General features: G+C 43.8%; 1 long non-coding RNA gene across 1 annotated transcript; it reads right to left on the reverse strand.

Moving 5' to 3' along the window:
* Window positions 1-566: 566 nt before the first annotated feature.
* LOC140702946 (uncharacterized) lies at window positions 567-15,026 on the reverse strand. The gene is made up of 2 exons (XR_012082213.2): window positions 13,947-15,026; window positions 567-6,148 (listed from the first exon to the last, which is right to left on the reverse strand). It is a non-coding gene; the product is annotated as an uncharacterized LOC140702946 (long non-coding RNA).
* Window positions 15,027-17,871: the final 2,845 nt, after the last annotated feature.

A 17,871-nucleotide genomic window follows, 5' to 3' on the forward strand; every position in this document is an offset into this window, starting at 1 on the left:
AGTATCTGTGGCTGGCATCTTCAGAGGACTGGAGTAGGAACAGTAGACAGAGCATGAACTGAGTTCCTACTCCAGTCCTCTGAAGATGCCGGCCACAGAGACTGGTGAAACGTCAGGAAGAACAACCTTCAGAACACGTCCAAAGAACCTGAAAAACCCACAACAACAATCCAAATTTTGTTTACAAAGAAGTAGCAGTTGTAGTCTGGGCAAGCATTTCAGATAAAAACAAGAAAGAAAAATGTGGTGGTACCTTAAAGACAAGCAACTGTTTCTCTTTTTGGTAGCCTTTGTATGCGTGTGTCTGAAATCTAAGTTTAGGGAATTTCTGTTGCCTGTAGTGTCTGCATTTGTAACCCTTGGGATCACGCCTACTACCAACACATCATCGTCGTTTAGTCGTGTTCGACTCTTTGTGACCCCATGGACCAGAGCACGCCAGGCCCTCCTATCTTCCACTGCCTCCCAGAGTTGTGTCAATTTCATGTTGGTTGCTTCGCAGACACTGTCTCATCCTCTGTCGTCCCCTTCTCCTCTTGCCGTCACACTTTCCCAACATCAAGGTCTTTTCCAAGGAGTCTTTTCTTCTCATGAGATGGCCAAAGTATTGGAGCCTCAGCTTCAGGATCTGTCCTTCCAGTGAACACTCAGGGTTGATTTCCTTTAGAATTGATAGGTTTGTTCTCCTTGCAGTCCAGGGAACTCTCAAGAGCCTCCTCCAGCACCACAATTCAAGGGCATCAATTCTTCAGCGGTCTGCTTTCTTTATGGTCCAGCTCTCACTTCCATACATCACGACAGGAAAAACCATAGCTTTGACTAGGCAGACTTTTGTTGGCAAGGTGGTCTCTGCTTTTTAAGATGCTGTCAAGGTTTGTCATCGCTTTCCTCCCAAGAAGCAGGCGTCTTTTAATTTCGTGGTTGCTGTCTCCATCTGCAGTGATCATGGAGCCCAAGAAAGTAAAATCTGTCACTGCCTCCATATCTTCCCCTTCTATTTCCCAGGAGGTGATGGGACCAGTGGCCATGATCTTAGTTTTTTTGATGTTGAGTTTCAGGCCGTTTTTTGCACTCTCTTCTTTCACCCTCACTAAGAGGTTCTTTAATTCCTCCTCACTTTCTGCCATCAGAGCGGTATCATCTGCATATTGGAGGTTGTTGATATTTCTTCCAGCAATCTTAATTCCCACTTGGGATTCCTCCAGTCCAGCCTTCCGCATGATGTATTCTGCATATAAGTTAAATAAGCCGGGGGACAATATACAGCCTTGTAGTACTCCTTTCCCAATTTTGAACCAATCAGTTGTTCCATATCCAGTTCTAACTGTTGCTTCCTGTCCCTCATATAGATTTCTCAGGAGATAGACAAGATGGTCAGGCACTCCCATTTCTTTAAGGACTTGCCATAATTTGCTGCGGTCCACACAGTCAAAGGCTTTTGCATAGTCAATGAAGCAGAAGTACAGTGGGGTCTCGACTTACGAACTTAATCCATATTGGAAGGCAGTTCTCAGGTCGAAAACTTTGTAAGTCGAATCTGCATTTCCCATAGGAATGCATTGAAAACCATTTAATCCGTATCTGCTCTTTTCGTCCATAGAAACTAATGGGAATCTGCTATTCCGCCTTCTGCCACTAGAGGGCGATATTTTTTCTTTTTTTCCTTTTAACCTAAGATGACTTAGCTTTAAAAAAAAAGGAAAAAAAAGAGTTCATAACTCGAATCTAAGTTCGTAAGTCGAGTCCATATATTCCTATGAGAGCGGTTCGTAAGTCGAAACGTTCGTATGTCGAGCCGTTCGTAAGTCGAGACCCCACTGTAGCTATTTTTCTGGAACTCTCTGGCTTTCTCCATAATCCAGCGCATGTTAGCAATTTGGTCTCTAGTTCCTCTGCCCCTTCAGAATCCAGCTTGTACTTCTGGGAGTTCTCAGTGCACATACTGCTGAAGCCTACCTTGTAGGATTTTGAACATAACCTTGCTAGCGTGGGAAATGAGTGCAATTGTACGGTAGTTGGAGCATTCTTTGGCACTGCCCTTCTTTGATATTGGGATGTAGACTGATCTTTTCCAGTCCTCTGGCCACTGTTGAGTTTTCCAAACTTTCTGGCATATTGAATGTAGCACCTTAACAGCATCATATTTTAAGATTTTAAATAGTTCAACTGGAATGGCATCACGGCCACTGGCCTTGTTGTTAGCCAGGCTTTCCAAGGCCCACTTGACTTCACTCTCTAGGATGTCTGGCTCAAGGTCAGCAACTACATTGTCTGGGTTGTAAGGGATATCCAAATCTTTCTGATATAATTCCTCTGTGTATTCTTGCCACCTCTTCTTGATGTCTTCTGCTTCTGTTAGGTCCCTCCCATTTTTGTCCTTTATCATGTCCATCTTTGCACAAAATGTTCCTTTAATATCTCCAATTTTCCTGAACAGATCTCTGGTTTTTCCTTTTCTGTTATTTTCCTTCATTTCTTTGCATTGCTCATTTAAGAAGGCCCTCTTGTCTCTCCTTGCTATTCTTTGAAAGTCTGCATTCAGTTTTCTGTAACTTTCCCTATCTCCCTTGCATTTTGTTTCCTTTCTCCTCTCTGCTATTTCTAAGGCCTTGTTGGACAGCCACTTTGCTTTCCTGCATTTCCTTTTCTTTGGGATGGTTTTTGTTGCTGCCTCCTGTACAATGTTACGAGCCTCTATCCAAAGTTCTTCAGGCACTCTGTCCACCAAACCGACTTCCTTAAATCTGTTCTTTGCTTCCACTGTGTATTCATAAGGGATTTGGCTTAGATTATACCTGAGTAGCCGAGTGGTTTTTCCTACTTTCTTCAGTTTAAGCTTGAATTTTGCTGTAAGAAGCTGATGATCAGAGCCACAATCAGCTCTGCGTCTTGTTTTTGCTGACTGTATAGAGCTTCTCCATCTTTGGCTGCAGAGAATATAATCAATCTGATTTCGATATTGCCCATCTGGTGATTTCCATGTATAGAGTTGCCTCGTGTTGTTGGAAAAGAGTGTTTGTGATGACCAGCTTGTTCTCTTGACAAAACTCTATTAGCCTTTGCCCTGCTTCGTTCTGAACTCCAAGGCCAAACTTCCCTGTTGTTCCTTTTATCTCTTGGCTCCCTACTTTAGCTTTCCAGTCCCCTAGAATGAGAAGAACATCTGTCAGTACTAGAAGGTGTTGTAAATCTTCATAAAATTGTTCAGTTTCCTCAGCAATGGTGGTTGGTGCATTAACTTGGATTATTGTGATGTTGAAAGGTTTGCCTTGGATTCGTATTGACATCATTCTATCATTTTTGAGATTATATCCCATTACAGCTTTTGCCACTCTTTTGTTGACTATGAAGGCTACTCCATTCCTTCTACGGGATTCTTACCCACAATAGTAGATATGATAATCATCTGAGCTGAATTCACCCATTCTTGTCCATTTTAGTTTACTGATGCCCAGGATGTCGATGTTTATTCTTGCCATCTCCTGTTTGACCACATCCAGCTTACCAAGGTTCATAGATCTTACATTCCAGGTTCCTATGCAGTATTTTTCTTTGCAGCATCAGACTTTCCTTTCACTTCCAGGCATGTCCACAGCTGAGCGTCCTTTCGGCTTCATTAGCTCTGGAGCTACTTGTACTTGTCCTACGCTCTTCCTTGGTAGCATGCTGGATGCCTTCCGACCTGAGGGGCTTATCCTCTAAGCGTCATATCTTTTAGCCTTTTGTTTCTGTTCATGGGGTTTTCTTGGCAAAGATACTGGAGTGGCCTGCCAGTTCCTGCATCAGGTGGATCGCCTTTAGTCAGAACTCTCCACTATGATCTGTCCGTCTTGGAGTGTTCCTGCACGGCATAGCCCATAGCATCTCCGATTTACTCAAGTCCCTTCGGCACGACAAGGTAGAAATCTAATTAATTGTCCGCCACTTTGAAAAAAGAATGAAAGATAAAACATAGCTGTCCTTCAGGATCCTTTTCTCAAAGCCAAACATACTCAGTTCTTTCAGTCTTTCTATGTTTGCTTCGATTCTTATTGCATTCTTTTCAGGTTGCTTCAGAGTGTCTGTTTTATAAACTGCTCAAGAATTTTCCCTAAGATGGATGTCAGGCTGAGTGGTCTACAGCTCCCTGCTTACCCGTTTCCATCAGATATGGACGGTTTCAGCACTCCTCTACCTGTCTGGCTCTTCACTTGTCTCCCATGATGAGAAGACAATTTTAGACACTGGTTCTGCAGTTTCTTCAGTCACTTCCTTCAATGTCCTGGATTCAGTTCATTTAGACCTGGGGATTTGAACTCATCCAAAGAAGTAAGGTGTTTATTTTATGGCGCACTCCTCTTTCATCTTTCTTTTTTTTCCCCATCAGGCAATGAACAGGACAACAGGAATTCTATGGAGCCATTTGTTCTTTCAATTAAAAAAAAAACCCACCAAGTCTAAAGGACCAAAAAAAAAAAATCAGCACATTTAAAAGGAGGAAAATGGAAGATGAGAAGCCAGGAAAAAAAAAGATAAAGAAATCTGCAGCTTCTCCTGCTATTGATGTTAATGCACTTCTGATTACATGAAAAAATGAACAGGGAAGAGAAAGGAGAAAAGGTTCCCTGGCCAGATGAGCATTCAAGGTAACTCAGATGACAATAGATTTGACACAGTCCATCCAGACGAGAAACAAAGTGAATACATAAAATAAGGAAAGAGTATCAAAATGCACAGTGATTGTACTTCACGTGCAAACCCTCTGAGAAGTGAGAAACAGTACAAAGGCCAACAGTGTGGAAAGAGCTTCAGTCAGAGCAATCACCTGAGTTCCCATCAAAGAACTCACATTGGGGAAAAACCATATAAATGCATGGAATATGGAAAGAGCTTCAGTCAGAGCAGTCACCTGAGTTACCATCAAAGAACTCTCTGGGGAGAAACCATATAAATGCATGGAATGTGGAAAAGCTTGTCTGAGCTGTCACCTTAGTTCCCATAAGCAAACTCACACAGGTGAGAAACTGTATACAGTGGTGCCTCGCATTGCGACGTTAATTCATTCTGCAAAAATCGCTGCAGAACTAAAATGTTGCAATGTGAAATAAAAAAGCCCAACGCATTAAAACGCGATTAATGCGTTCCTATGGACTTAAAACTCACAGTTCAGCGAAAATCCTCCATAGCGCGGTCATTTCTGGTGCCTCTTCAGCGAGGAATCCGTCCCAGAAAACAGCAGGTGGCCATTTTGTTTACCCAGCGGCCATTTTGAAACCGCCAATCAGCTGTTTTAAAATCGTCGCTTTGTGATGCTCGGTTCCCAAAGCAGGGAACCAATCATCGCAAAGGGAAATTCCCCCATAGGGAACATCACAAAGCAATTGCTTTTGCGATTGCAAAAAATGCATCGCAAAGCGATTTTGTTGCTAAACGGAGCAATCGCTATGCGAGGCACCACTGTAAATGCATGGAATGTGGGAAGAGGTTCAGTCTCAGCGGGAGCCTCAGATCCCATCAAAGAACTCACACTGGGGAGAAAACATCTAAATGCATAGAATGTGGAAAGAGCTTCAGCCACAAGGTCAACCTGCATTTACATCAGAGAAGTCACACTGGAGAGAAACTATATAAATGCATGTAATATGGAAAGACTTCAGTCAGAGCAGTAGCCTCAGTTCCCATCAAAGAACTCACACTGGGCAGAAACCATTTAAATGCATGGAATGTGGAATGAGCTTCATTCACAGCGACAGGCTCAGTTCAGGGGTGACCAGAGTAGAAAAGGCCACCATTTGGGGCAGATGGTGACTTTGGCCAGATTGGCCTTGATGGGAATTGTGCTAGTCCATGATCTTTGTCTCCAGTAAAGAGCCCGCTTTTCAGAACAGCTCTGAGGTTGCCTGGTGGTTGGATTTTCTGAGATCAATTGATTATGTCCTTCATTGACGTTTTGAAGGTTTGGCCACTTCTATCAACAGTAGCATGTTAGAATCTAGGCATCCTGGCAGGACAATTGGGAATATCTTTGCAATCTGTGCCCATGTGGTCAAGGGATCCTTTCTTGACCTCATTTTCAGAATGTTCCTCTCTAGCCTGGATCCAGAAGATCTCGCTCCACATCCAGCACAGGCTGCAACCCTCTGCCATGATCTGCTGACCAAGATGATGCCTGAAAGTAAAATGAAAACTGGATTTAAAAAAATAGCATTGAATATTTTTAAATGGTTTAATTCCATGGAAAGGGCAGCATTAAAAGCACAGACATAAAAATTTTGATCTGGCACAGAGTATGTTGACTGAACACGGAAAGGTTTATGACAGTAATAGTAAGCAGAACACACTACTTGAGGCAAGATAAGGATACCACCTTTCCCTGTTGAGGCCACTCAATTAATTAATTAAAGCGCCCAGAGTTGACCCATTCTAGATGGCTGGTGCATCAATCAATCAATCAATCAATCAATCAATCAATCAATCAATCAATCAATCAATCAATCAATCAATCAATCAATCAATCAATAAAAAAAATCAAAAACAGGATGCTGGCCAAAAAGTTAAGTCTATGATCAATATATTTGCTGAGGCTGCTTTGTTAAAAATAGAGGACCTATCTAAGGTTAAGCATAGTATAAAAAGCTCATTTGGAGGAAACAGGAGAAATAAAGGATCTACAAAGAAACTGAAATATATCATAAGTCATTAAAACTATTCAAAAATTAAGAGATGTGTTGTTACAGGAGACTCATGAAAATAAGTACCATTAAAACTTTCTTGGGTCAATGAAGCAAAGAATGAATATAGAATTTGGAGTTTGAGCTCTAACGTATGTTTAAATATAGAAATTATTGGAAAAATAAAAGAAATTAAAAATGTCTATGAAATAAATCATACTGCAGAAATAGAATCAGCATTGCTATGGGATGCCCTAAAAGCCTACTTAAGAAGATTTTTTTATTATGGAAACCTCTAGAATAAAAAAAGAATGAAATAAGCTCCAAGAACAATTAGAAAGTAAAAGAACTATCAGAACAACATAAACCATTAGGAACCAAGAACATACTTAATTAACTAACAAAAACTAAAGCAGATTTAGAAGCACTGGATACGGCAAAGGTTCGGACTGCTATGAACTGTTGGTGTAAGTGAGCAGAGTTTCGGTCCAAGTCCAGGCAGTCCAGTTGAATGACACAAAGACAGCTTCTTCCTTCGCCAATTGTATTTACCGTATTTACAATTGTATTTACCCTCCATTTCTATATCTGTCCAGATTAAATTTTTATTACCTTTAATAATATCTGGGATATGTCTAAGCTGATTTGCTATATAATGTAATTTATATTGTAATCCAAGACCTCCCTTTTTTGTGTTACATACCATAATTTTTATCGTTTATTTCCATTACAATAACAATTTATCATTATCTGCCGTTCTTTCAGTTGCTTTTCTGTAATCTTTATAGAAACAATTAGAAAGTAAAATAAAAGAACGATCAGAACAATATAAACAATTAGGAACCAAGAACATACTTAATTAACTAACAAAAACCAGAGCAGATTTAGAAGCACTAGATACTGCAAAGGTTCAGACTGATATGAACTATTGGTGTGAGTGAGCAGAGTTTCGGTCCCAGTCCAGTTGAATCACACAGACAAAGACAGCTTCTTCCTTCACCAAGTGTATTTACAGTATATACAGAAGTTCAGCAGTACAAACCGGCAGCATGACATTCATCAGAAGAGATCCATACATCTTTTCCACAGGTCCACACAGTTTAGTTAGTTAGGCATCCTTCAGTCTCGAAAGTCTATGGTAACGTGCTCTGTGTGGAGGACTTGGAACAGTGTCTAGTGTGGCTGAGGAGGCCAATTCGAGAGTGACAATCCCTTCCACACTGAAGACAAATCCAATCTGTCCCCTGTCCTGCTCCCTGGTTTTGCTGCTTTTGTGACTTCCTCTTTGCCTCAGCCTGTTGGGCAAGGGTCTCTTCAAATTGGGAGAGGCCGTGATGCAGTGCCTGCCTCCAGGCTGAACACTCAGATGTCAAGGCTTCCCATCTGTTGAGGTCTATTCCTAAGGCCTTCAGATCTCGCTTGCAGATGTCCTTGTATCACAGCTGTGGTCTCCCTCTGGGGCGATTTCCCTGCACTAATTCTCCATACAGGAGATCCTTTGGAATCCGGTCATCAGCCATTCTCACAACGTGCCCAAGCCAACGTAGACGTCGCTGTTTCAGTAATGTATTCATGCTGAAAATTCCAGCTCATTCTAGGACTACTCTATTTGGGACTTTGTCCTGCCAGGTGATACCAAAAATCCGTCAGAGGCAACACATATGGAACGTGTTCAGCTTCCTCTCCTGCCGTGCACAAAGGGTCCAGGACTCACTGCAATACAGGAGTGGGCTTAGGACACAGGCTCTATAGACCTGGATCTTTGTATGTGTCATCAGCTTCTTATTGAGCCATACTCTCAAACGAGCACGAGAACGTCAATTCAACCCAGGGGATGAGGTTCTTAGGCTGAGACCCATTAAGGGGAACAAATTACAACTTAAATGGGATGGACCATATAGAGTGATTCAGAAAATGAGTGACCTTAATTATATTATTGAGGACGATGGAAGTTTAGGCAGGAGGGTTGTTCATGTCAATGCCCTTAAGCCCTATTATAGAGAAACGAACCAGGTGCTGTTTGCCATGAAAGCTGCTGATAAAGAGGAACATGAGTTACCCTTCTGGGAAGGGAGGGGTCAGCAGAAGTTTAATCCACAAGATGTGCAGATCAGCCCTAGTCTATCTAGTGAACAGCAGAGTAGTCTTAGGACTCTGGTTACAAAATATCAAGAAGTGTTCTCAAGCAAGCCTGGTGTTGCCAAGGGAGTGCTACACAGGATTGACACAGGGAATGCTTCCCCTCAATCTGTAACACCATATAGAGTAACAGGTCCTTATGTAGAGAAAGTGCGCAAAGAACTGGATGAAATGCTGAAAGACCAAATTATTGTACCCTCTTCTAGTGCTTGGTCAGCCCCGGTAGTCTTAGTGGACAAGCCGGACGGTTCCATCAGGTTCTGCGTGGACTACAGAAAGTTAAATGCAGTAACCAAACCCGATGCGTATCCTATGCCCAGGCTTGATGACCTAATTGAAACCATTGGGGGTTGCAGATTCATATCTTGTCTGGACCTAACGAAAGGGTTCTGGCAAGTAAGAATTGACCCAAAGGACCAAGAGAAAACAGCATTTTGTAGTCCATTTGGTCTGTTTGAATTCCGGGTTCTTAGTTTTGGCCTGCGAAATTCACCAGCTACATTTCAAAGGCTCATGGACAAAACTTTGCAAGGGCTCAGTGCATTTACTGTGGCTTATATCGATGACATTGGGGTATTTAGCAACACATGGCTAGATCACCTATATCATTTAGAGATAGTGCTACAAAGACTAAAAGACGCTGGGTTAACTGTCAAAGCCAGTAAGTGTCAGCTAGGTAGCACTGAAATGAAATACTTGGGTCATAGAGTTGGAGGAGGTCTTATCAAACCCCTAGAGGCCAAGATAGATGCAATCCTTAAATGGCCCAGACCCAATACCAAAAAGAAAGTGAGATCCTTTTTAGGTCTGGTAGGGTACTATAGAAAGTTTATACCCTGCTCTAGTGAAATTGCCGCACCATTGACGGAGCTAACGAAGAAAAGGAGCAGTGACCGTGTTTCCTGGTCCCAGGACTGCGAGGTGGCATTTGGACAGCTGAAAGAAGCTTTAACCAACCATCCTGTGCTGCATGCTCCTGACTTCAGCAGAGAGTTTATCATCTATACCGACGCATCCAATGCCGGTGTTGGAGCGGTGCTGTGTCAACAAGATGACGACGGAGACCAACATCCTGTGTCGTACCTAAGCAAGAAGCTGAATCCAAGTGAGAAGAACATGTCTATCATTGAGAAGGAGTGTTGGGCCATTGTTTTTGCAATTAAGAAATTGAAGGCCTACATCTGGGGTCGTCATTTTACCTTGTGCACTGATCACTCACCTCTAATGTGGCTAAGGACAATGAAAGCCCAGAACAGTAAGCTGATGAGGTGGGCGCTTCTCTTACAGGACTATGACTTTTGAGGTTAAGGTGGTCAGAGGGACTCTGAACTGTGTGGCTGACGCCTTATCCAGAAGACCAGAAGACAACGGATGAACTTATATGGACATTTAAAGTATATGTGAATGTAAATGGTTATATTATGTGTTGAAATGTCGAGTGTGTTTTCAATGCATTATTATATGTGCTTTTATTGTTTAAAGTAAGTAGTGGTAAGTATAGGTATGCTTAGAAATGTGTTATTTTATGTGTGTTATTGAAATGTTGTAGATAACAATGTAATTTGCTTGCTGTTGTTTTGTGGTGAAAAGCACTATAGCTTTTCATCACAAAACAACTTATTAAGGGGGAAGGTATGTGACGGCTGCGATGACGTCACCTGCCTATCATGGTTATGCTGGAGCCCATCTGCCTATAGCAGAGCAGGAGATGGGACTCTAGGAGGTGGAGCTGTGTATATAAGGGGGGGGAGCGAATGATGTGAGTCAGTTAGTTAAGAGTTAGCAGTTAGGAGTTAGGAGTTAAGAGTCATGAAGAGTTAAGGTCTGAGTGACAGTGTGTATGAGGGGATACTTTATTATTACTGATTGCCTTTTTATTTTAGTTGATAAAGTGATTTACCATTCCTTCTGTTGTTATCAATAAAATACAAGTTTTTATTTTTAAAATCATACATTTGTCTGAAGAGTCTTATGAAGGAGTGGTTGGTGGCAGCGTAAATAAAGTGTGAGTGAGAGAGTGTCCTGACCATTGTGACGTGGCTAACAACAAGGCCAGTGGGGGTGATGGCATTCCAGTTGAACTATTTAAAATCTTAAAAGATGACGCTGTTAAGGTGCTACACTCAAAATATAAGTGAGTTTAGAAACTCAGCAGTGGCCAGAGGATTGGAAAAGATCAGTCTACATTCCAGTCCCAAAGAAGGGCAGTGCCAAAGAATGCTTCAACTACTGTACAATTGCACTCATTTCATGCGCTAGCAAGGTTATGCTCAAAAACCTCCAAGGCAGGCTTCAGTAGTATGTGGACTGAGAACTACCAGAAGTAGAAGCTGGATTTCGAAGGGGCAGAGGAACTAGAGACCAAATTGCTAACATACGCTGGATTATGGAGAAATTCAGAGAAAAGCATCTACTTCTGCTTCATTGACTACGCAAAAGTCTTTGACTGTGCGGACCACAGCAAACTATGGCAAGTTCTTAAAGAAATGGGAGTGCCTGACCACTTTATCTATCTTCTGAGAAATCTATATAGTGGTGCCCTGCTTGATGACGATAATGCGTTCCAGTAAAATCGCTGTTAAGTGAAATTATTGTCAGGCAAAAAAAAATTACCCATTGAAATGCATTGAAAACCGGTCAATGCATTCCAATGGGGGAAAAATCTCATAGTCCAGCGAAGATTGCCCATAGAGAACCGCCAATCAGCTGTTAAAAATCTCTGTAATGCGAAGCCATTTTGCGGAGCCAGAAAGCAGCCATTTTGAGAAGGGAGGGAAACCATTTTGCGGAGCTGGAAAAAACAGGCTCCTAATCAACATAAAGTGGATTTCCTCCATTGGAACCATTGTTTTGCGATCACAATAGCAATCACAAAAATGTCATTGTCAAGCAACTTCAACATCATACGGGGTAAGCGTCTAGCGGGGCACCACTGTATGTGGGACAGGAAGCAACAGTTAGAACTGGATATGGAACAACTGATTGGTTCAAAATTGGGAAAGGAGTACGACAAGGCTGTATATTATCTCCCTGCTTATTTAACTTATATGCAGAATACCTCGTGCAAAAGGCTGGACTGGAGGAATCTTCAGGAATGCTTCTTGGGAGGAAAGCGATGACAAACCTCGACAGCATATTCAAAAGCAGAGACTTTACCTTGCCAACAAAGGTCCGCCTAATTATTTTTTTACCTCATTTGCTCCTGATTTCTACCGGTCTTATGTATTGTCAGAGGGATTGGAATCTCAGGAGATGAGTGAAAACCTCAGGGTGGATGTTCTTCTTAGAACATCCTCGACTCTGGAACAGTCTCCCATCAGAGATTTGCCTGACTCCCTCGCTGGGTGTTTTTAAGAGCCAATTTAATACCCGGCTCTTTAGGCAGGTCTTCCCTCTTGTCACTACTTGATCTTTACTTTTCTATCTTTATATTTCTGTTTTTCATTTTTCCACTTTGATCTTTACCTTTCCATCTTGAATATCATTATTGTTGTTTTAAATTGTTGTTTTTGTTTTTATGCTATTTCTGTTGTAAGCTGCCCAGAGTAGACATTGTGTAATTGGGACAACCCGGTATAACATCTCATTTCAATCTCCATTTTGAATTTTGAATTAGGCCCCTACAACACATTGCCGATACTAGCGCCCCTTATAGAAAATGGTGCTGGCTCAGAAGACGATCGGTTCAAAGCCCTAACATCATTACTATCTCTACTCAGAACAAGATTTACAGGGCATTTACTTGTAACAACATAATCAAATTTTAAAATGTTTTCGCATACTGAAAACTTTTCTACTAGGATTTCTTGATACACTGTTTATCTCAGAGAGGGTTGACGAGAGATTCTGGTTTGGATGTATTTGGAACATCGTGCGGACATGAAAGTATAAATGTCTCAAGATGGCGAGGAAAGAGGAAGTGATGTTCGATAACTCTATTCCTCCCTGCCCCAGGAGCGCTGCTGCTGATAAATCCCATTTGTAAATGGCCCTTCAGGTCATACAAATCATGATGTCTTAATGACACAGTTACCAACAGGAATTAATATTGACAGAATGATGGTTCGGAAGAGGGGGTGAAATTGAACAGCACTAGCATTTTAGATCGTTGCCAACGAAAACAGCTGGAACCACCGGCTGCTTGTATGGGGACTTCAGTTGGTCTGTTAATTGCTGGTCATAGGAAGTGTTGGTGAAGGGTTCGTGAATGGGTTGTAGAGGAAGAAGTTGTACCGTATTTGCCGGCGTACAAGGTGACTTTTTGGCCCTGAAAAACATGCCTCCTAGTGGGGGGGTCATCTTGTACGCCGGGTGCATGTCCAGCAAACCCTCCCTCTCTCCCAGCGAAGTCACTTACCTGGTAGTAAGACCGAGTAGAGCCCCGCTCCTAGCCTGGGAACAGCCTGACTCTAGCGCCAAACAGCTGACTGTCGGGAACAGCAGAGAGGCGGCAGCCATTTTGAGATGCGACCACAAGGCTGCTGCCTCTCCAAAATGGCTGCCACCTCTCCAAAATGGCTGCTGCCTCTCTGCTGTTCCTTCTTCCAGCAAACCCTGGCTCTCTCCAAAAAGGAACCAAAAGGGGCAAAAGGAACTCTCCCCATGATGCAGCCAAAGCAGAATCACGCATGCGGAAGAGGGGGTAGTCTTATACAGCAAGTATATAACAAACTCTACATTCTGAGTGGGAATGTTGGGGGGCCATCTTATATGCCCAGTCGCCTTATACACTGGCAAATACGGTATATAACAGATGGAATGGTTTACGTTTTAATTTAAATCGGATGAATTAACCTTCCTGTCTAATACATCCATCTTATGAAATCCAATTTGGATAACCTAGTTTAAATCCCATTGAGTTCTGTTTCTGCTTCATTATCCCTTGAGGGGGTGGGGGAGATGTACATTAGTGGAGGGAATGAATAACATCCAAGTGGTAACCGGCAAAGAGAGGTACGGTGCTTTCCCAATAGCAAGTAGATCTAGAAGAACCGGGGTGTGCATGTGTGTCAGGTATCTGTAGGCTGTCCTTTCTTCTAGCCCTGATGTTGTTGAATGCCAGACCCATATCAAATAAAATCCAATTAATCCTTTATGATTTAATAGATCTCGCTTCTAGGATGGTAGTGCCTCCGATAGCAATAAAAATGGGCTCACCTGCCTTGCAATGGTTGGCGGAATCTGGAGTTTGATTTCTTCTCTTTCAGTTCTGAGAAGTAATGGGAGAGATCGGCTCCGGCTCCACTCCCGATCCCTGGAAGAAAATGAGAAGCCAAAGGATCCCTCTGGAGAGATCCCGGGAGAAAGCAAGAGCAAACGGCTGCTTTTCTCCTTCTTCCAGAGAAAGGAGCAGTGGACAAAGCTGGGAGGGAGGGACGGGCCTTTTGCAAATCGTACAACTCTGAATGGCGCCTCCAGGAGAAATGTCCCCACCCAGAGAAGCCTCCTCCTTGCAGCCAGGAGAGCTGGCCAGAGGATCCTCTCCTTCTTGGGGAGGGGGGAGATCTCCTTTCCGCCTCTGCCCCAAACCTGTGGCCTTCCTGGGCCTCTTTCTCTTCCTGCCTGCTTTCCTCTCTGGGGGAAAAAGGCTTTTCCTGCAATGCCACCAGGAAGCCCCCCAAGCACAAAAAGGGAGGGAGGAAATCACTCCAACCTCCCCCCTTTCTTGCAGTGGATCCCCAGCCTAGGATCTGGTCTGCCCTTCCCTCTCCTCCACCCAGAGCCACTGAACCAAGAGCTTCTGAAGAGCCCCCTTCAAACACCAGAGACTGGGGGGAGGCTCAGGATGGCAGGCCAGGCATCTCGGAGGGGGGGAGAGGGTCCCCGTCACCCCCAGCTGACCCCCCTCTTCTCCAACAAAGCCCCATTTCTGGACCTTCTCGTGTCCCCCTCTTTGCTCGGAAGGAAGCTCTGGCTCTTTCTGAGCAAGTTGAAAGATTGCAAGAAGCCTTCCTCCTTGCAGAAGGGAGGGTGAGTCAGTCTCTCTCTCTCTCTCTCTCTCTCTCTCTCTCTGTGTGTGTGTGTGTGTGTGAGAGAGAGAGAGAGGGGGGGGGCTCAGCCTGACTGTTAACTGCCTCTCACTTTGCAGAGAAACAGAACCTCTTGTGACCTTATTCTTACATCAAAGGATTCTGTCCTATGGCTTGGGAGGTTAGGAGAATTCTGTGAACTGCAGTCAAAGAAAGCGAATAAATCAAGCTATGCTTTGTTTATGATGAGCTTGCTCAAGGCAAGACAGGCCGGCGCTTCCTCCCTGAAGGCACACTGAGAAATCCAACTCCCAACCTCTGCAGACTGATAGGCAGTTAATAGTCAAGCTGAGCCTTCAACTGTTCAGGATGGATTTCCCTGTTAGGTGAAGAGGAAGGTTGAAGGTGGGCTATATGACCTGTTGACAGCTATGGTGTCATAGTGGATAGAGTTTCAAATCATCTCTCAAATCATCTTCACAGAATATGTCTGACTCCATCTTACATTTCTCTGACTAAATATCTCATCATCATGACAGGGGTCAACAACATCCCAAGACATTTCAGGGAGCTGGGGCCATGATGTCCCCAAAAGGCAAATGTTTTCCCCCAAAGGTGCTGTGCCCTCAACCACTTGGGTGTTCTTGTTGTCAGAGATACAGAAGTAGTCCAGGTTGGGATGTGGGGTTTTTAAATCCTTCCTTGGCCTGGTGGGTCAGACTAGAGGACCTCTGGGATCGCCCTCCAGTGACTCTGAATCTTGTTTTTCTGCAAGAACCTGGCCATCAACCTCCACAGCCGCCTCCGAATCAGCCTCCGGTGAGTGAAACCTCTCCTGGAAATACCGAGCAGAACCATCATGGGAGAAAAGGAAGGGAAATGGGGGGACTCAGAGGAGCAGTAAAGCAGGGAGTGGCGCTCAAAGTGACCAGTCGGGCCTTTCAAGGAACCGCACTCCTTTCCCCCGTTGAGATCCATTTCCACATCAGACATTTCAAACCAAGTTTGGTATGAGATAACCGCTTCAAGTGTAGATCGATAGATAAAACTTTATTACGGTCAAAGACCAGCCACAAATAAAAGATCAAAATATGTAAGTATACAGAGGTATACAAAAATATTGGGATCAAATGCAAATACTTGGTTCTGAGGTGAACAATAACAGCATCAAAAGTGTAGTAATATCACATTTCATTTCTCCAACTTTAATTCTGCCAAGTATCCACATATCTTATATGGGGTTTCACCCTTGAGTTCCTGCTCCTGCCTACAAACCCAATAAATGGTAATCCATCCAAGTCTTTGTAAGGGTGCAGGTGGGGTCCCCCCACCCGCAGCCCAGGCCCCACTGTTCCCTCATTTGTTCACTTTTTGACAAGGGCTCTCTACCATTCTGCCAAACTTCCCAACCCTTGGAGCAGGACGAGAGTGGAACCAGTCACCTTGGAGGTTGGGGAGGGCTCCAACCCTGGAGCCTTCAAGAGGAACTGAGATCCTTACCTGGCAGATCTGCTTGATTTTCCTGCCTTGAGATGGGGGTGGGGGGTTGATCTTGATGGCCTCGGAGGCCCTTCCAACTTCACTTTTCTAGGATTCCCCTTTCATCCCAAACAGGAAAAGGTAATGGTGCAATTGACGTCTGTCCTTTGACTTTTTCCATTCCAGCAGCTATCAGAAATGGGAAAAAAATGAATTCCTTATAGGGAGGTTTTGCCATGGGCAATTTTTTGCCATTTTGAGGGCCTCTGGCAATCCCTGGGACCTACCAGCATTCCAAATATATGTATTTAAAGGAAACTCTTTTGATTCATATCTTTGTATGTACAAAGGATGCAAGGGAGTCTTTTTGGATAAACCTCCCCCCATCTTTGCAAGAAGACTGTTTAGGGGGGAGCATTTTTGGAAATGGCTTGTGCCCCTCCAAGGCCCTGGGGTGGTCCCCTGCATCTCCTTGATCACTGGAAGTTCTATCCCTCCCCCCATGCCAAAGATCTTTTGAAAATGGCTCACCAATCGGCAGGATACGCAAAGCAGTGGGGATGAGCTCTTTTTAAAAAATGCTGGTCAGTTGGGGGCATCTGTCAGACACAACGGTGGGCAGGGCCCAAGGCTGTGAAATAAAATGTTATTGTTGTTTAGTCGTTAAGTCCTGTCCGACTTTTCATGACTGTCACATACAGCACTGATGGTACCTGTCTGTCATGGGTTTGGAGGGAAAGTTCCATCCTATGGGGAGTGGAAGGCGGGACATCAGGGGGGAGGAGCTGTACTGTATATATATTTGGAGCTGGTGTGGAGAAGTGAAGTTGGAGTCTGTGTGTCAGACTGGGTACAACTGTTTGTCAGTTAGTACATACCTGATAGGTTCAGGTTTCTATCTAGGTAGCCAGAACTGATAGGTTCAGGGTCTGTGCGTTACCTTAAAGTGTTCAGTGGGAACCAATCTGTTGTGGGTGTATGATTGGGACTATGCCACGTTCCAGTATCCTATTTACCTGATCCTTTTATTTACCCTGTTTGTTGTTTCAATAAACCTTGTTCTTTTGTTTATTAAAATCCATTCCTGGTCTGTGTGACTCCTTATAGGGAATGGTTGGTGGCAGCATAACTACAGTGTGGGATACTCCAGTAGGTCTGGGGTTGTCACATTGATTGGTGTCCAGCGTGTGGGATACGACTGGTCCAGTTGTCCAGTGGTCCAGCAAAGCCTTGGCAAGTGTGCCCAGAGCAAGGGGGGTCTAGTCAGGGAAAATCTGAGGGCGCGTAGGTAATCTTCTAGGCTTACCTCACGGGGAGGTAGGCTAGTGGAAGAACGTGCAAACTCAGATTGGGGGGACTAGATTAGGGAGCTCTGAGGCAACCCGTTTTGGCGGGAAAGGGCTGAGGCAAAGCTGCGTGAAGTAACAGTGATCTAGCCTGTCTGCTGAGAGGCCTAGCAGAGGGGGTGGATTCTGCCTGGCAACAGTTGCAAGTTGGTGCTGGAGGGACAGCAGCAGTCTATAGAAGGCTGTTTCTGAGGCAAAAGGAAAAAAGTCGTCGTTTTATTTTGAGGCGTGACTTTTGAAGGCAGCCTGTTCTGGGGGGATTATGCCCTTGACTCGAAGCCAAATGGC

The sequence above is a fragment of the Pogona vitticeps genome, chromosome 7 (assembly GCF_051106095.1).
Source record: "Pogona vitticeps strain Pit_001003342236 chromosome 7, PviZW2.1, whole genome shotgun sequence".
In the NCBI taxonomy this organism is placed as follows: domain Eukaryota; kingdom Metazoa; phylum Chordata; class Lepidosauria; order Squamata; family Agamidae; genus Pogona; species Pogona vitticeps.